The sequence below is a fragment of the Diuraphis noxia genome, unplaced genomic scaffold (assembly GCF_037042655.1).
Source record: "Diuraphis noxia isolate RWA-SAM2 unplaced genomic scaffold, SU_Dnox_SAM2 contig0005, whole genome shotgun sequence".
Classification (NCBI taxonomy): Eukaryota; Metazoa; Arthropoda; class Insecta; order Hemiptera; family Aphididae; genus Diuraphis; species Diuraphis noxia.
The window spans coordinates 46,228,617-46,250,957 of record NW_028301715.1 but is presented as its reverse complement, the minus strand read 5'-3'; the positions used below and the strand labels follow the sequence as shown (position 1 = coordinate 46,250,957).

Here is a 22,341-nt window from a genome sequence, read left to right as displayed (position 1 = left end):
TTTATAATCAAATATATTTCTTAATCGACTTTATCATGTCAACTATGTAATATAGTAAATATTCGTTAAGTTCAGGCAAACTATAATATTATTTACTCCTCATGACTCAGTCACATATATTTATAGTTTATATTTGAAAAGTAAAATACGAAATATCGAAATTGTCATAAGTCATTGTTTGGATATACAATGCAGTGGCGTAGCCAGGGGGAGGGCTGATGGGGCTGCAGCCCCCCCTCGAAATATTGAAAAAATTTAAAAGTTATTTTAATGGTACTTCTTAAATTGTATTTTTAAATTATAAAAAGAAGATTCATTGCTATTTTTATTTTTTTATTCTACATGTTAAACTTATGGAAAACCTATATGTATGTAAACCATTCTGTGTAAAAATTTATCAGCCCCATCTGAAGAAAAGTCCTGGCTACACCATTTATACAGTGTAATTGATAAATTGAATACATTGAATCATATTTGTTGACCTATTTTATTTGAATATCAATTTATCACTCTAAGGTAATCACTAATCAATAAGATTATACAATAATTTGTTTGTGTCGTAATTTATCGTATAATACTATAATGTATCATTTGCATTTATTAAATTGAAATATGCAAATGGATCATATGAATATATGTGATATAAATGACTTCAAAGAATTTCAATTTCAATTCATGTAATATATTACACTAATAACATTGGTTCTTAAATGACCCCTAGCTAATTATTGTTCAATAGTTACGGACATTATAAATATATATATAAACAATTAGTTATACCTATACACTTTCATCCAATATACTGTAATACATTTAAATTATAACTATAAACTAACTATATACAATATTTGTTGAAAGTTATAATTTTTATCTGCTATGCGTTCTTTTTTTTTTAACTATTTCAAATGTTTTTAAATAAATTCAGAGCACGTGTCAAATATATTTTAATTCGTACAATATATATATATATATTTAAAGAGATAATACTAATAACCCCAAGATAGTCTATGCGATGATCATTAACATATGACATATTGTTGTACTTGAGTAATATAAGATAACATTTATTTATATTGAAATTATTTCATTCGAATTGTAAAAATCGCAAAATTACTGCGAAATCACTAACAGTACCTACATTATATTAGTAAGTTTGAAATAATAATTGTTTACATCCACGTCTACGAGCTCCGTTAAGAGTAAATAAAACAAAAAAGCAATTTTGATTGATCATAAATCATAATAATTAATACTTAAAATAAAATTCAATTTAAATTGTTCGAATTATTTTTAACTGTATATTATACCTATACGATTTTTGCTATGATTTTAAGCGCCCAAAACCAAGTGGATAATAAAACTATTTTCACACGAGCATAAGTTATTATTAATTAATTTAGTTGAACTGATTTATTATTATTATTATTTTAAAAAAGGGGGATATGGCCAAAACTTTTTTCCAGTTCAGCTGTTTTAGATTAATAGCCGTTTATAAACACCATCGACCAAAAGGGGTCGAATATTATAATAATAAGGGACCTATTCTTATAATGTAGTTCACACTATATCGCGGTCGACGAGCTTATACGGAGCGTTGCATTTCAATGTCGTCTAGTTCGTTGTGCACTATATTTATAGTTTTGTTAATAAATAATAAAAAAAAAAAAACTGCTGCCACACTCGTTAACAATATATACGATAATGTGACATTATATTATTATATTAAGACCTCACGGATGACGTATACTTATAGTCGTGATCGATGGGCAAAAAAAATAACGAGTCCCATCCCGTTATTACCGCAGCAGACGAATTATAATCGAACAATAATAGGCACACAGTAAACCGTCGCGTGGTATTGTACGTAATGAACACGTGCGAAAAAAAAACCAAAAGTGAATATTTATGTGTACATCACACACGTCCAAAGGGATTACGTGCGCGTATATTAAAATATATAATACGACCATCATATATAATATTTAGCTCGTAATTCATAAGGTCCGGATTAAACCGGGTCTTCGCGATGTCCTGCGTGCGTATATGAAAAAAATTAGGCGGAGGTTCATGGAGCAACTCTCCCTACACAACCGTATAAAACATTGCAATAATAGAAACGATAATGCGTAACAGTGGCGTCGCACAACGCGTTTTACACGCCTAGGTAGGCCAAAATATCAAATCATTATATTTACGCGGAACAATATGTATTTATATTATATAGGGTAAAGGAAGGTATGTTCATGATAAATTAATCAAATGGTCAATTACAAATTCAATTTCGGTAATTATACTTAATTTTTTAATTGTTTGATGTACAAAGAGTAAAGTTACCAAAATATATTCAGTTTTTGAATTTTAAGTCATTGAGAAAAGTTATCTAATTCGGTGATATGGTATTTAATTTCGTGATAATGGTTAGGTAATAAATAATAACCTAACTTAACCTATCCTAACCATTAAGCATGTTTTATAGTTTTAAATTCAATGAAAATAATTCACTTAACTTTAACACAAGTCCGAAAATCAAAGATTTGGACAAGTACGTTAAAACGAATGAGCTAAAAGCATGTAAAATAATGATAAAGAATGTAAAAACTAATAGGAAACAATTGATGTACCACACGCGCCCAACGACTCTACGTCAACCAACAGTAGTACCTAAGGTACCATTTGACGGTATTTCGATGTTTTTCGGCTAATATGTATGTCCGTTACAAACGATGAATGAAATATCACGAAATTATATGTATCACTAATATACCTTTCTTTACCTAGACGTAATCGGAGCTGGATTATTGAGACGTTTCGCGTAGATTTTCATTTATTTAGCTACCCGCTTGTGCCTAAGTACTCCGAATACTACGATGTACGAAACAATATTATATTGCAGAAGTCATATCAAATGGCAGACCGTGAATGAATTTTATCTGGCGTCGAGACAAAATTATTATTTTTTTTTTTCATTACAATATTTATATGCTGATTCAGACAGGGTTTCATTGGTTTTAATTAAATCGTTTGATTTCGTCTCTATACCGTTTTTGATTGAATATGCATGTCATATTTCGCGTAGAGCCCTGAAAAGTTCTCGAATTCCTAACGTGGTCCTCCGATTGATTGGACTTTTGTTTCTATCATATAATTATATAGGTACAGAGCGCAGCAATCTTCCTGCAGCGTGCACCGCGTATTATTGTTACGCGCGCATTGTTGCTGATCACCTCTTGCACAATGATTATTATATTATGCATTATAATTTTGAACGCGCGCTAGCAGTTTTACTCCGCACGTCCGCGTCTCTTCGTGTGTATAGAAATAATCATAATGGAATAATATTATAATAGACTCTGTCATATTATAATATTATTGTAATGAGGGTAGGTACGCGTCATTGTGTCAATGTGGCACTACTATACCTAAATATATGCATAACCGTAGTTCTGCGGTCGTGGTAGTCATCACGTCCGTTTGGGGGAAAAAAAAAAAATGCAAAAAAACTGTTAAAATATTATATTTATTGTATTATCCGCTTCATCCGTCACCGGTCTTCAAATATTATCGTCTCGTCGTGAACTTCCGCGGCGTAAAAGTGACAAACATAATATCATTATCTATGTATTATAAATTATAATCGTATGTACTTTTTCATTTCGTCAGATTGGATCTATACAGTGGCGTATATAAGGGGACTCTACAGACCCCCTGAAATTACATTCGTGACTGTTAAATATATAGTAGCCTTTATAGGGGCTAGATCATATTTTTTTAGTTACTAAATATTATAGCCCACCCAGAAAATTATTTCTATGTACACCACCGGATCTATAAGTGCGACGATTCTGCGAAGTAAATGGCAGGTATTATAACGTCATTTTGTATTTATGTTGTATAACATAATATAAATGGGTGATTGATTGAGAAATGGTAGGATGAACCAGGTTTTTGACAAAATATGATGGAAACGACGACGTACGCATTGAAGATCGAATGTGTGGTTCATGTCTACTAACGGTTTTTAATTCGATTACGTTCCTACAAGATGTCACGAGTTTAAAGAAACTTATAGAACGATAGGTTTTGAAACGATTAAGATAGTTAAGTTAAAAAAAAAGAAAAAGCTATATTTACAATCTATACATAAAGCACAATTAGTAAATTGGATAATAATATGGCAAGTTATGCTTAAAAAAAAATAACATTTGACTATTGAAATACTACAATACAATTTGAAGTTGAGTGAATTTATTTGCAGCACTTGATTTCTTACTGCGTAGACTGTAGAACAACTTCTAGGTGACCGGTTTGTACAAAAAATTAGGTTGCTGCAACGATTTGATTTGATATTAACTTGGTATCAAGTTCTCATGATTTACCTACTTAAATATAATTCACCTAACCTAATTAATGTTTTTTTTAATTTACAAAATTAGCGCTTAAAATATTGTTATAAATTACGAGTATTTTAATGCGTTTGTGTATCGGCATTTACCTATCGATATTTATTTGATTTACTATTAATAATTAGTATAATAGGTACTTACCTAATAACATATTTTTATTTTACGAATGATATTAAAAATAAAATAAATTACAGCTGTAATATTATGTATATAGCACTTATTCATAATTCAAGTTTGTAAATTAATGGTAATGTATAGTCGTAAAATGTTGATGGTAGGTAGGTATATTGACTATCAATAGTGAAAATTTATAATTATCGTTACGTACACCGGAGATCATCATTCGACGTCCGAGAAAAACAGAATGAATACAATATTCAATAAAAAATTAAATAAATAATTAAAAATATATTTTTTCATGACTATATGATTGAAATTGTTTAACTATTTATTAGTTTTATAATATGATTATAAGCCCATTATAATATTATAAAACAACACGCAGACTGATAATATTATCGTATCGTATTATTATTAAAAAGTACGTTGGTTGGAAAACGGCTTACACGCGATTTTGTTTACAATACCGTTCTGGGCGTATAATTATATTAGTCGGGTGCATAATTTTAGCAAAATAATACACATACTATATAACGGAAATACCCAAGTCCTGGAAAAAAAATTAACGTTACGCACGATCATGGTATATTATATTATTATATTTATACTTAACTATAATAGTATACCTACCCAACTCATACAAATAGTGCAATACCCATCGTCTGTGTTCCGACAACATAATATTTTATAAAAACACACGATGTGATCATTGAATAATATAATAATACAATATAGTATATATAGGACGTATATTATTGTTATTACTACTACTATATATATGTATATGGGGTCAAGCCGAGCTATTATTTCGGACGTTTCCGAATCGCCGTGGCGTCGGTGTATAAATTCGCACACAGAGACTATACTGCAGCGGTTGCGGAGGTGTCCGATTTAATACAAAGGCATCGCGTGAAATGCAATTTGTTATTCCCGTCAACATACGCACACACACACGTTTTCGTGCGCTGTATTTGTATGCAAGTGAGTGCGACGGAGAGGGTTGCGGTGGCCGTTTTCCAGATAATGGAGAAAAGAACAATGCAACAAAGGGACAGCGTCTTTCCATTAGCGCGCCCCCTCTCTCATCCCTCTCACGGTGCGGGTCGACGACGCGTTGCGGTCTACGCACTACACACAAACTGCAGTACATACGCGTCCCCTTTGCTGTTCCACGCACGCTACATACATATGTATGTATATATATATATGTGTGGGTGTGTGGGTGTGTGTGTGTATACATGTATGTACAACAGTAGATTTTATTAGAGAGAAACGAGCGGGAGGAGAGCAGAGAGAGTGAGTCCCGCGTGTATAGTGCTGGGCACAACACCGTCGTTGATGTCTCTCAAAATTTGATGAGCGAATAATATAATAATATATATATATATATATAGTGAGGCCGCGGAACTATAGTGCGGCAATATCACTGTGGTGGAATATAATATATATACAATAGTGGTAGGCGACGGTGCGCGGATGTAAGTTTTAATGTGGGTGTGTCGTGACTCGAAGGGTGACGAAAACAACGCCGGACACGTTAATCAGCGTGTGTTTTCATTAAGGGACTGTAATTTAGCACGCGACGACTTAACTATATACCGAAGCCACCGATGATGGCCGAGCTGAGCGCGATTTTTTTTTATTTTACGAGCACAAGTCGCGTCGTCGCATTATACGCAATATGTCCTCGTACATATTATGTATGTGTACACATCACGCTCGTGTACTTACGTACAAGGGTCGTTCTGCTGCAAAACCATCTCGCCCGCGTAATAAACACGAGTTTCACCAGGGTAGTCGTGTGTGGGTATATAGTCGTGCTGTGTGGGCGGATGCCGGGGTAGTCGCGGGTGGAAGCAGGTAGCGCGGTCGTATAATAAACCGGCTGTTATACACCACTATAGTCACTTCGCGCAGCTCGTGTTTATCAAATTTATCGCGTACCCCCCCCCCTCCCGGTCCATCTGGCTCTGCTGACTGTGGTGGTGTTCAGCGAAAGGCTTTTAGAGACGCCCGGAAATACGATAAGCCGCCGTCACCACTACACTGTGTGCGTGTTTGCGCGTGTCTCCACGTGTCTCCTCGTATTAGACCAAATGCGTTTCAACTGCAGATTATGCAAAAACTATTATTGCAACCCCCCACCCCCTCCCATTATCGCAGTCCACAAACACACACACACCTCCCTACTAGTAACCCTGAAATACACACATGCAACGCCTCCATGTCACCCCTCAGAAGTCCACCACGTGGTACCGTACGCCCTTAAGCCGGAACGTGACTATCGGTGGCTCAGAGTATCGCAACTAATATTGATAATAATGTCATAATAATTAATAACACATATTATAATGACATAACACACAATATATACCTCCGAGACTATACAATATTCACCCGAAACGTGCGTCTGTCAAAACAGTTTAACACTATCACGAGAAATCCAAACGATTTCCTAGCTCATGATGTGTGTTTAGATTGTGATTTTGTAATCAATCGAGTTTTTCGATGCATTCAGAAATCAAAAAACAACTACAATATAATATTAGACTTTCTGCAGGCAATCGATTTCTTAATATTGCTATACTCTGAAAAACCCATACATACTTTGACCATATTAATATATAATTATTTATTTTAATATGGTATAGGTAACAGTAGGTAACACATGGAAATGATATAGGCAGTAATATGTGATGAGTGCTTTTTCGCATCGAATATTTAATTTTCTCACAATTACATTCTGATAGGAAACAGAATATATTATTTTCATAATGATTTTTTGTCAGAAGTAAAAAAAAAACATACTCTTGATATTGGCTAAAATTCTTTTACCATTATTTATTTATTTTTTTGCAATCTTGATCACAAATATAATATAATTTGAAATAATAAATATGATGTTATCTCCGTCTAGCTGCAACAGCATACAATACAAGTGATTTAGGTACTAACCCCATTACACACATAAGACAATTAAGTCAAGCAAAACTCAGTTTAATTTATGTTGTTAAATTGATTAATATCATTCATCAATCTTACAAGTTGGTTCCTAATACATTTTTTAGTTGGTTTTTTAATACACTTAAACTTTTAAGCAAGTTAAAAGTAGAATTAACATTTTAAAAGTGTTCATATAATTCGATGTGTATCATTAAAACATCAGCGCCTAAATACAGATAATCTAACTTGAATTTACTTCTAAGTTTTATATAATAAGTCAATTAACTATAAAATTATACCCAACAGCATAAAATTGGTTCAGCTGATCGCAAATTTACAAATTTTCGGCATATTGTGCAGTAATATAAACGGTTCAATTGGTTTGAGATATTTAAACTAAGCTGAATTATTGGATACTTCCTTTCCAATGTATTCAATAATACAATATACATTAATTTTTTTATATCAACTAGATTTTACTCAAATTTTGTTCGTTTTAAGTGGATGCAATGCCCGCATGTGTCGTTTCCGTCTTGCATATTAGATTTAGAGGGTGCACTCTGGTAACTAGAATACTTCTGAATAATATCATATATTATATTATGCGTCAAATGTGTGATTGGATTATAAATTGTGAATTCTAAATTTTAAAACACTTTAGATTTCTTAATCAATAACACAGCCTCAGAAATGCCCTCTATTCCACAATATTCGTATATTATCAACTATAACTATAAATTATATTTAATTACTATAATAATAACAATAACATTATGTCCTATTTTATTTTTACACACAGTACATTATAATATTGTACTAATTTATTACCTATGAAGAAATAATTGAAACTAAAATAAATCAGTATGTTAACATTTTAATTTGGTTTCTCCTTTAATAAAATGTAAGATTAATATCGCTGATTAGTTTTAACAATTTTATGATACAAAATCTATAGTATTATAATACGTGATTGCATTTATTTACATAAAGATCAAACTCCAAGTGAAAGTATAGCGAGTAAGCGCCTACGGTTTACGGATAATATTTTATTGAAGTTTAATAAGTAATTGGTTTATGTTTTCACTAGTTTTTATTTTGTAGGTATACATTATGTATAAAATATAGTGATATTTTTAAGTACATTTTAGTTACATTTTTTTTTTTTTTTATATAATAACTTAACATAAAAATGTATATTTTTCTCTAAGCTTTAACGATCAACCTTGCAATAATAATTTAATTGTAAGTGCAAATTATAATGCATTTGAATGCATTTAAATTTTATCCTTTTAAATAAAAAATTTAAATGAATTTCACTAATGTTGTTTAAAATGCGTATTGTTAGTCTTTATGAAATTGAATGCACGTTTGCTTTTTATGGTCATTGTATTAAAATTTACTTTTATCACTCATAATATACGATTATAATCATTTGTTGAGTAAATACATATATTACTTTATTTACATTATGCACTCTGTAAAAATCATTATTATATAATATAATTCTTAATTTACATGTATATTTACAATACCTTTTATATACTGTATTTATAAACCTATTGCACCATTTAAATAAAAAATTTAAAAAATGTACGTGTGTAAAACGGAAAATGTTGCATGAATAATAAAACGTACGTACCTATATTGTATGCATTACACACGCACGCAAGTATATTATTATTATTAAATTAAATTTATATTTTCCTTAGCGAATTACTGTCTCAAGTCTGCAACTTTTTTTTATTTTCCTAATTCATTTTTCTTCTATACAGCTTTGGTTTTTGAATCATTTTAATAACATGGTAATTAAAAAATAATAATGTTAAAATTGAATATACCAAAAGATATTAAAATGAATAAAGCATGATATTTACTTGAAATAAACTTGAAATGGGATATCAGAAATGCAGAACGTTTTGTTTTTACCTTGTTCCAATATGTATATAAACGTCTTGGGAACGCAGTATAATTATTGTTTATGTCAACCTGAAATAATAAAAATAAACGAGACGAAGATCTTACTGCTTTAAAACAACAACATTTTAAATTCGAGTTATTGTATTCAATGTACGAAGAACAATCGTTTGAAAATGTACCACCCACCGAATCTGTTGCCAAAACCACGGGTTTTATGTATAATTAAATGTCCCAGCTAACGAAGACAGAACGATTTTCGGTACTCCGAAGCATAATGTTCTCAAGGGTCGTCTCCAGTTTGGCTTCCATTTCCTTGAAGGGGACGAAAATTACTTGGAACACTTATATAGTCGAAATGTCTTCAAAAACATATTTTCGAGCGATCGCGACTGCAGATCCGTTATCAATAAAATGCTATCTATATATACTTGTTCTGTATATAGCCATTAATGTCATCAAGTCCACTGCAAAGGCTGAACTCGCTAATGCACTGTTTTTGGTTTCTCTTATTTGATTTTATTTACATATATTTTTACCAAAGTCATCCGAAAGAGACACAGAACGCGAATTTCAGTTCTTTTGCACTCGTGAAAGCAAATAGATTCTAGTTTTTTTTTTCGTTTCCATTTCATCAGATTTTCCACAACGTAATGGCGGTGGCCTTTCAAGTCGAACGTAAAACCCGTAGGGAAAAATATATCGCTCAGCCTACGTTTCTCTACAAATACGGTGCGAATTGAAATGTAAATGGAGTTATAGTCGCTTTTCCAAACACTCGGATCTTATTTCTCGAGTAATGCAATTGGTATGACACACAAACTATACGATTTCCTACATCGACTTAAAATAGTATCGGTTTGAGAATTATTGGATAAAGTCATAACAAAAGTAAAATATGTTATCATATATTTTATTTTCGTTCATATAAAATACCATTATGTTTTCAGTTGTGTAATGACTCGCAACCTATTATTCCCACCCGCAGCATCATTAATATCATTTATTTTTACTGTACCTACCTTGATGTTTGCAGAACAGCGAATGCATAATATTATCATAGACATCATTCAGAATCTACGCCTTTTTTTTTTTTTTTTTTGGCATCATCACTCGGGACTTGTTAATTGTTTTCCACTTTACGCGGATTTTTATGGTTACCCCGTTTAACAAACATTAAAACGTAACGCCATTAGCTTATATATTAGACACGAGCTGTATGCAGTTACGCCCAAGACATATTTTCCAGGTGATACCCATCCGCCAAAAGTTATAAAATGATTTTTTTTTTAATATTCTTTTCCTTTTATTTCCTGCAATATGCAGCGACCGCACCACCAACCCTATAAAAAAAGTGCGCAAACGTATATTGCACCCAACGAAGTGAAAAAATTGTAAATTGCGTCCGGTATTTTTCAGGTATAAATTTCTGTGTAGTAAATTGCAGCCAGTATTTTTCAGGTACATATTACTGTGTCCCAATAGAAATATTATTTATATGATAGTTATTTATTGTTACCCAGATTATCTAGAGAACACCCGATGAGGCGGCTATCACTGTCCTCCAAAAATTTATTTATTTTTTTGGTTTGCTTGGTTAGTTAATAGAAATAGAAATTTTTTTTTTAAATATTATAGTTTTATATGTTTTTTGTTAGGTTAAAAATGTTAGTAATAAAAAATACAGTTATAAGTTATCTGTATAGTAATGAGAAATCATCTTCACATATTCAGCTCTCATTTTCATTGTGTTGTTGAATAATTTTTTCATTTTTGCAATAATTTTTTTCGATTTGGTGTTTGAAATTTATAAGGTTCATTTATAATATTAATTTTTACATAAATTTCAGATTAAATTCTAATATTTTATCCATACAATTATAAATATGAAGATGAGGTGTCTAAAAGCTTTTATTACAGGCATTATAGTAGTTGTCCGTGTTAATGTTGCGGAAGATATGATGACCTGCAAATATTCGGAAGAAAATCAGTAAATAAAATATACGTGTTTAAAATATAGCAAAGAAATTGCCTAAGGCGATCTCATCTTCATGTCATCGTAGACATTAAATCATAGCTAAAATAATCTCAAATATTTTACTATGGGCACAATTTACTATACCCATATTAGACCTCGAAAAATCCCGTGACCAATTTACTATAGTATTTTTACTTCCTGCTTAATGTGGGCGCAATTTAGAAGCGCCCAAAAAAATTTTATTAGTTAATATATATATAAATAATATATACTATAACATTTATTTATTAGTTAATATATATATAAATAATATATAGTATATACTATAACAAATAAATCCATTGATTTGAGAATTAAAAAGATTACTAGACAGAGTAAAAAATATATTCATGGCTTGCAACACCTGTTTGTGTAGTTTTACAATTTAACGGACACTAAAACGTATTGCCAAACAGTATACACTTTTTTTATTTATCAAACACGAGCTGCCTACATATTGTTCGATAGTTGAAAAAGAAAAATAATAACTGCACGTCTGCACATACCATTATTATTACGATAACATAATATTATATCATCTAAATTCTGAGGAGATTATACATAATAAATGCTCTGAGAAAACGCTGTTGGTATGACATAAGAGATATAATTATGTGCCAAAGTAAAAAAAAAATAAATATAATTGATGTATGATGGTCGTGGTATAATCTGAGTCTTGTTTTATACCGTCTTTTTCGTTGAAATCATCCTCCGATCGTCCCCGTCTTTGCCAACAGATGACTACTCGTGGTCGACGACAGGTGTAACGTTCCTACACACGACCCCGGTGGTCGTGATCGCCCTCTGAAACCGACGGCTTGTCATCGTGAAAGTCCTATATTTATCGTGTGTTTTACAAGGACACACTATACTGGAGTGTAATAATATGCGGCCATATGCCATCCTCTGGGTGTAATCTTTGTCGGCTGCACGTGCGGTTTCCTGTATCTCCTCAAAAATATTAAAATATAATATAACCACTAAACAATTATTTTATCGTTCACGGTGTCAACAGTGAGGTTTTCGTGACAATATGTTAGTCTAAAAATGTCTTCAGACATGATTTGATTTTAAAATTAAATAAAAACTCATGAAAAGGAAAACAATTAAAAATATTTTCTGAATTTTTTTTTTATTGAATATAAAGTCTGAATTTTAACTGGGAAAAAAAATTAACAAGTATTCGCAGAAGCAGGATAAAACGAGAATTTCAGAGAATTCACAAAAAAAAAACATACAAGGCGTGGATGGAATCACATCTGCAGTTCACATTTTCGACGTATTATTATAATAATATATTGCAAGAACACCACTGCAACGAATGCGGTTAAGTCCGTTAGCTGTATGCTCAATGCTCTAGGTACTACCGGGTAACCGACACGAACGCGTAACAACGTTCAACCACATAATAAAATGGTATATAAGTATATATAATATAAAAACGACAACGACGGTCGGGCCAAGTCATCTATACGCGACAGATATTCCGTGAGCTCGATTTCTGCACGTCAGGTAAAGTAAGTAAATCAACGTATATTATATTATAGTGCAGTGTGGATACCAGCTGTATATAATATGCTGCAAGTACAATATTATTATGAAAAAAAAGTAATACATTATTTTATATACATTATCGGACGGCGGCGGGAGTAGGCACCTACCTGGCTACCTATACATACATACATAATATATATATATTATTATATATTATAAATAATATTACACATTATTATACAATATAAGTACACGCAAACACACACACACACACATGCACACATCGGAGGTTTTGACGGGAGGTCAAACACTCGTGCGGAGTATAGGTACCGAAGCGCGTGCACGCCGATTTCCGCGGCGTCTGTTCACGGACATGCGATCCTTATATTATATTATTATTATTATTATTATTATTACTATTATGACACACGACGTCTCGTCGTCGACGTTTTACCCCAAGATTTATCGTAATTTATCGTCTGCCGTTTATTATTATTTTTTTTTTTTTCATCGATTCCGTTTTGCGTGCACATACTATGTACGACCGGTCTAATTTTTTTTTTTATTCACTTTATATATAATATTGTTTTTGTCATTTTTCCGTCTTGTCATTGCTCGGCCGTATACGCCGTCGCTTTTTATTTTTACCCCGTCCGTTTCACGATTTTCACCTGCAGCCCGGGACGACGACTTCACCAGGTACTGCAGCAAAACGTATATGTCTGCACGCGATATTATATTATTATTCACAGACACTGCGCCCGTTTCTATAGGTTGCAAAAGGTTTTTTCCTTCTCATTATTATATTATACTTTTATATTTCGTTATTATTATTTATTTTATTATTATTATTATTATTATTATTTTTTTTTAATGGGACGATGCCAATTGAAAGAAAAAAATGAAACTGGTAAGTTTTGCTATAACACGCGTGCGAAAAAAGAAAGAGAGTTGCGATAGGGAGAGAAGAATGAAACGGGGAAAATGATTATAATTAATCTCGCAGGACACGATGGCGTGCAAAACATACGACTGCAAAACTTTGGTTCGTGCAATCCTCCAAACAATCGAACCATAATGAAAGGGATAAGAATCTGATGTTGTGAAAATAAGAGCAAATATATTATGCATGCTGCTTTAGTAGTTATATATTTATTATAAATGTATAACAATAATTATATGGTGAATATATTGAATGGGTAGGTAATAATTATGCGTTTGCGTTTATATTAATAAATTATGATATTGTATAATTATAATTGATAATATCATATCATATTAATATATTCAATTATAAACAATTAAAACACCCGGGCGAAAACTTAAAATAATATGAAATATTCTCCGTCATTGACATATTCCATTGTATTATCCTGCTAATACCTCCCGAGCCATCACCTCCACTCAATGTATTTGACACGCAGTAGCAAGTATATAACGACTGTTACAACAATTATAGGTATATTATAATGCCACATAGCCACAACAATTACAATCATCACAATAGGCAGCATATTATTATTATACCCAACTAAATTTCGACACAAACGGTATGGCAATAATAATAATTTTAATAGTAATAATAATTAATAACGATTTGCGATTCTATTTAATCTTTTTATTATGTATATATATATATATATTTTTTTTTTATTTAATAGAGCCGCAACAACTAAGGTTATTGGCATATTGTACAATATTAAATTAGGTGCTAAATAACATTATGAATATTAAGTACAATGTAGATTATTTATAAAGGTACAACGTTAAAATATATAAGTACAGCATAGGTAGTGAGAGAATGATAAAGTGAAAAAAAATACATATTATGACGCCGATATCATGGCTACGTGGAGAGGGATTGGGTTTTTGGCGGGACGGCGCGGTGTGACTAGGAATATACTAATATTGTATATATTTATATAGGTATAATATGCATTTTATCGGTGAAACAATTAGTACCTATTTAAATACCTCCGAAATCTTATAAGGTATATAATATTATAATATAAGCTAAGCCAAACACCACGCGCCATCACGATTAATCGTATCCAATTTATTATTTATAGTGTAATATTATAAAAATGCAAAAACTCGTCAGTATTCACGCATTACGGATTCTCAGCCATATACCTATAACCTACGTCCTCCATACATTGCATATTATTATTTATTTTATATTATTTTAATACATTATAGAATATTTCAGTAGACAGTGCGCACCAATCGTGATGGTTTTTTTTTTTTATTATTAATAGAAAACTTAATAATAATATATTACTATTATTATTTTGAATAGTCAAACGAGCAGTGAAGCGTAATTGGTTTTTAAACCGGAAGATTATTCTAAAAACCATAATAATAATACGACGTGTGGGTACAATTGAAGATATATTTATTTAATTTAAAATAATGTAAGCTGCTGCAACTAGTGTTGTACGCGCAGTTGCGTATTAAGGATATGTGATGGAATATTTTTTTTTCACATAATCCATCGAAAGCGAGGACAACCTACGCCAGGTTCAAATAACTTCTTAAATCCGCACGTGTATGTTAATTTTACCGAAAAGCATGCACATTGTGATAATATTATGTCTCACGTAATTCGGAATATTATTCGATGTCTATTTTAATATCATTATTGCATATTATGCAAATCTGATTTGGTTATAATTTGTTTTCGTATCAGTCTAACAGAATAATATTTATCATATTCAGTTTTTTTTTTTTTTTTATTCGTTTATCAACTATATAATATGCTTTGTTGAAAAAAAAGTTTCTCTTAGCGTTGAAAAAAAAACAAAAAAGCTCGTTACGAAATATATAATATATATATAATCATCAGAGTAATGTTCTGGAAAATTAAAGTTTATTATTTAAATTCTGAACATTAAAACCTAAAATAATGACTGCATTACAATTAAAGTATTATAATGGATATTCCTAAATATTTCAATATCTCGCAAAACTCGTTTGTACAGTTTATCCGGAGAATATAATATTTTTTTCACAATCTGTTTTTAAATGATTTATATGTGACGACAATTTTTTGCACGCATATAATTGTGATTTGTTAGTTATAGTAAACAAACATTCGACGATTAATGTTTATTAATATTCACTGATCTGCCGTATCTCTACACAGTGAAAGCATTAAGCTCACACCCAAGTACACCATAAAACATAAAATGTAATATGGAATAACCAGATAAATAATGTTAACAATATACAATTGTCACCTTTAAATATTTATTACTTCAGCATTTTTATATTATAATGTAACCATTAACCTCGATAAATTATTCAAATTTACAAAAAAAAAAATGATTTTATTGGAGTCTTGGCAACTGGTTTAGAAAACCTCATAAATTCGCTTTTGATCATTTTCCAAAATAAAAGACACTTGTTTTAAAAGTTCTATTTTATAATATATTTATTATACACGAAAACATAATTACTTAACACGCAAAATGTTGAAGTTATGGGTTCCTGACATGAAAGACGTATACGCTCATAAATAAAATTAGACTATCAGAACGTTTAAAGTATCAACAATAAATATCTCAAAACTTATGAGCATTTTGAAGACGAACCATGCATTTAGACGATGGGTTAACGTACTAAACATTAAAATAAATACATATATTACATCGATTTGTTGGTGTTTTTTTTTTATTATTTGAAGGTAAACACAATGTCTAATTAACTTTTATATGTATTGTGTGTATTAATAAAATATAATAACCATGAATAATTGTAAATTGTAATATGGTTTTCCAGACATAAATAATATTTTTAACTGAACGTTTACGATAAAATAAACTATTATTGCGAGATCATTAAAATAATAAATTCAATTGTTCGTTATTCAATTCCAATTTCCAATTAAGGAAAAAACATTAAAACCATATATTTGTACTGTTTTCCTATATAACGCACGCAACGATGCTGTAAAATGTGGCACACCTTTTTCTGTATTAGGAATTTAACAGTATAAAATTTATAAGTAATATAAACTACACGTAATAAAACAGATAAAAATCTAAGGATGTAACGGTTGTTGGATTTTGAAGTACGAGGAAATTTTCCGTTTCAGGTTGAACAGTTTTGACGGCGGCGTATATAATATTTTATAAAATATTTCCGAATTTTAACGATTAAGAATTAGACAATAATTTATTATATTAATATGTTATAATGATATTATTCTCGTTATTATGCATTAGTCATTAGGAAATAATCTTTCATGTAAAGGCTTTGAAATAAAAAATAAGTTTAAAAAAAATTACATAGCCTGGAAATAACGTTTAATATTTAGAATGTCAACAAACTCTATGAAAGACACCTTGAAATATGCGCACAAAAAACGGGTTGTTGCATATTTTTCCACGTCATTATTGTATATATAATATTGGTTGTCCTTAGGTAGGTAAATAATTCCGTAAGCCGCGCATTTATAAAATTTATTTCTTTTTGATTTTCTACAGGCAAGGAAAATTAAAAGAATTATTACAATTCTTTTCGGAATTGATGGGTACCCAGTGATTTTATGTCGACAATCGAGTTACTACTAGTATAATTTTTTCTCGTTTGCGGTTTAACATTATTCCTACTTCGTTAGGGGCACCTGCAGCTAATAAACGACGTAGGTACCTACTACTAACCTACCTACTTATCATGGTAAATCACAAAAGCACCGATAGGTAGGCAGTTATAATATGATATTTCCATTCCGCAGTGAATAAACCATGCGATGTGTAGTTTTAGATGAACCGTGTTTTCATTTCGATACATTATTCATTAAACAAGTTGATACTTATTATAATGCCGCATAATAGATGGCCGGCGCTTAATCAAATATATTATGGTTACAAATGACTAGTTGAATTAATGGGCACTGGACCTCGCGGTAAACGATCGAAGGGAAGGAAGAGAAACGGATAAAGACCAAGTCGAAAAGCACGTTAGCATAAAAATATACCATGTCGGCGGTGTTCTTGAAACAAGCCGAGAAGCTTGATCTATAATGAGATTTTTATTACATCGAAAAAGAGTATACCTATACGTATATAATGTGTTCCATCAGCAATAGTGTTCGTCTCCCCGCGCCCGTCATGCCCTTCGCCGCTGCTCCTCCGCGACACGTCGGTGTAAGTAAGCGCAGTAAGCGCAATTTAATGTTATAATGGTGTATAATACCTATTCTCACGATTTATTCAAATTTAATCCTTAAGCTACGATTCCAAATCCGTGGATCGAGTGGACATAAACATAATATAATATAGGTACACGTCATATACCCATATAAAACTGGTAAGCACTATTTTTTATGTTGTATCCGTTAATTAGTTTAACGTGTAAATATAATGTTTTTGTCTTCAAACAAACGTTTAATTAATGCTATTACTCAACTCTATTATTATTATTATTATTATTATTATATAGCGCTTATTCAAAGAACCACGAACTACTGGTATTAAATAAAAGATATACTGTATACGGGTTTTTGAAAAATAAGTTCAGCCGTGTGGATGATTTTTACTGCAACGGTGGCTTATGTATTACAATTTATTATTAACGTAGGTAGGTATATATTCATATTTTTTGAGGCGAAATGTGAATAGTTAAAACATTATACATTATTCGGCGCGCAATGTCTTAGCTCAACGGGCCGAGTGAAACATTCGTATTATGAAAAATAGTACCTGTGTATTATCAGAGTTTGCGTATTTTTACTAACATTTGTCGACGATTTTTCATGTTTCATCCATTTACGTATTGGTATCAATTATTTGTTTATTGATTATCATCAATAACCCAGAATTACCTTGTTTGTTGTTTTTAAGTGTGAAACGACATAACGCATATAAATGCTTACATTTATACATCACTATAAACAGTATACTCGACTACGGACTACGGACTAACACAATTTGTGTTATAATATTGTCTGTACAAGATATATTATTTCCGGTCAAAATAATATCATAAGATAAGCCAGTCGAGAAATATACTGACTCCTAGACATTTACTTTGAACACGCGATATTATCTATAGTAGAATTATTGTTATAATTTTATTAGATCATTAAAATGTAAAATTTTACAAAATTATTTTTAAATATCATAATATAATAGATAAGCAAATTCTATGAGCAAATAATATGCCTAACGATATTTTAATTATTTTTCTAATTTATATTTTTTTTAAATCCCCTTTATGAATGTCTTAACAAACTATTTTTTGTATTGTTATAGATATATTTATTTATTTATTTAGTTTTATAAATACTGTAATTGGTTGTTATTTGATTCTATCACATTAGTTGGATTCAATATTTTATAATTAAATCATTATTATATTTATAGCCATAGAATCTCAATAAAATGAGAAAACAATTTTATTAAAATACTGTACTTGAGTAAATCGTACAACGTATTATATAATATAATGTTATGTTGTAGCTAGTTTGATATTATTCTTACAGTAGACACAAATAATGTGTTTTCGATCTATTTTTATACGCAACTCATAAAGTGTAATTTTTTGGTCCGCATGCAATAATAAACAGATAATAATATATGCATCTGTGGTTAACCAATTTGTTTTTTTGTCCAGCACTATGTCCGCGGCTCACCCCGTATATCATTATACGTATTGTGCTAATACCTTTGTCCGGATATTCGTTTATTTTGTTAATGGGCAATTTTAACGATGACTTCGGTTGAAGAAAATGCGTTATTCAAAATGCCATCCATTCACATTTAAAACGGATTTATAAAATAATGATTACGACAAGGCAATGGGAACGATTGACACCGGTCGGTAGCGGTACAACTCCTCTGCGTACATTTCGTTTCCCATTATCATCAATTTGCATACACGCGATGTCATATAATGCCGACGTTACGTCCTATATATGTATATATTATTACCCTTACAGGATTCACGTAATTTATTTACTGTTTAGTTTGTGCGCGCGCGCGTGTGTGTGTGTGTTTAAGACTTTAAGTGCGTGCATGTCGTGTATAATAACATTATATGTATCTACCTAATATATAACGTACTATTACGTATATATATGGGTGCATAGATAGGTATATCGAATAATAGGTGTATCACTATTGTGTTATAAAATACGATAGCTATGCGTTTAACTGTATGAAATAGCATTTCTTATTTCTAACCACTTATAGTATAAAAAAATACAGTTTAAATAGTTGTAATAATAATATAAACGATAGAAATTTGCGGATTTTATGCGGTTCTATAAACCTACGCACCTATATGTGCTATTTTATCTTCCATATATAGAGATTTGAAAATATTACCAGTCAGCCGAATATCGTATAAATATTCTTTCACGAAAAATAAAATGTTATATCAGAAATAAATACATTATTTTGACATATCAAAATGGTCTTCACACTCGGTATTATGGACTTATTTTAACAACTATGACTCTAAAAAACACCATTATCCTAGTTTTTTTCCCGTAAGCCTAATATAGTGTTATTTTTGTTGTTATTGATTTTAGATCAGGAAAAAAATCTTGGGTCAATTACACCGTGGCAACGGAGCAGTCGGATGCAAATGCACATGTCAGCTGCTCGGTTTATCTAAGAGGCGCGAACGGCCATTTATCAAACAGAAACAAGGGTACGAGGATGATATCCATTTTCACCTCTCTCACCTATGCCGCATAAATCAACTTCCGACTTCTTATCACATTTCCATTCATTGGACTTTGTAGCAGTGATAAAATAATATATCATCTATAGTATGAGTGAGGACTTAGAGCTCCACCTCCACGGGTCAGGTGTCCCAAACAAGAAATATATACCGTTGGTGATTAGTCTTCACTGCGGGCATAAAAACGATGGGGTGATTTATATGTTTTATTTACGGGAAACCGTTTATTCCACCCCTCTGATCTTGTATGATTTATCCTCGCAAAGTTGCTCATGGTATCAAAATTAATGGTTACTAAAATCAATGTTTTGAAAATTATTGAGAATAAAAAAGAGAAAACCTATACCTCCTATTTGATAGGTACTGTTGTGTGAATTGTTGTTTTTTTTTTTTTTTAATATTCATGAAACTTGAAAACGTATAGTTTTGAAGAAATAGACAAAAAAAAAGTTATAATTATTTTATGTGTGAGATTTATTACGTGTTTTCATTAATTAGTAACAAAAATGAAAGTAATTTCGAAAAACCAGTATATTATAATTATACTTTAGGTACCAACAGTATAATATTATTTTAAATGTCTATAAAAATAAAAATGCTATTAGAAGTGACGTGTAATAAATTTAGTTATCTGTTAAAAAAAATTCGAAGGGTTATTTTGAAAAATATCTTTTGTAAATCGAATAGACATTATAGCTATCGGCAAAAAAGAATATTTATAGTTTTAATATTGTTACTTATCGATGTTGCATTAAACACGTATAATCTAACTCTCAGGATAAAATTAATTTTAATTATTTTGGAATTTGTACCATATGTATCTATTATATGTCAAAATAAAAACTCATAACATAATGTCTCACAATTTACATTTATCGTAATATATACAATAATTAACACGAGGTTTAATAATAAACTATTATACCCCTAGCAAGAAAAACTAGTTGTACCCAAGTCAAAATTATAATATTTTAGTACTTGCTTCGATTGAAATAATATAAAAATATATATAATCTTTTGCCATAAGACAACAGTTATAATATATTAATGTCTTTTAATTTTTAAATTTAATGCGGTTTAACTCGAATAAGAATTTTATGTTATCACTTGTAAGGTATATTATAATATTATGGTTGGAATATTATGAGATATAAATTTTAAAAAGTTTCACATTCAAATGCATTAATTTAACACTCCTCAGATAGTTGTAGGTGTAACCTACTTAATAAAGTTTGATTTTTATATCAAAAAAAAAAAAAATAATAATAATAAAAAAAAAATAACAAAAATACCGTACAACAAATGTAAAGAAACCGATCTTATCGATACACTGCAATGAAAGTTTTGCAGTAGTTTTGGTTTGTTTCTTTTACTAAGGTAACATTTATTGTACACGCGAATAAAATAAATAAAACATTATTAAACGAGGTTATGTAATAAATTAGGTGGGCGAGTCGGAAAGTTAAATTTAAACTTTCATTAATAAATGTTACCCGGGTTTAGGTATTCCGAATTGAAAACTTCTTTTCCAGCTACTTGAACAGTTTCAATAATTTATGTAAATCAAAGATCGGCCAATATTGTATTAAATGTTTATAAATTTATGATAATATTGTTCGATAAAAAAAATTATTAAAACAAATTCAATTAAGTTTGAGCAACACTATACATTACAGAATTATTAAATTACAATACAAAATAAATACGGAAACTACATTATATTATTTTAAAAGTAGAGGGAAATGAGTCATGTGGTTT

The 22,341-nt window shown here is 30.6% G+C and overlaps 1 long non-coding RNA gene across 1 annotated transcript in view; it reads left to right on the top strand.

Moving 5' to 3' along the window:
* The window catches only part of LOC149055413 (uncharacterized), a 38,730-nt gene extending 17,772 nt beyond the window's left edge, over positions 1 to 20,958 (top strand). The window contains exon 2 of the long non-coding RNA XR_016192180.1: positions 20,429 to 20,958. This is a non-coding gene — a long non-coding RNA (uncharacterized LOC149055413). The remainder of the gene's footprint in view (positions 1 to 20,428) is intronic.
* The last annotated feature ends 1,383 nt before the right edge of the window (positions 20,959 to 22,341 follow it).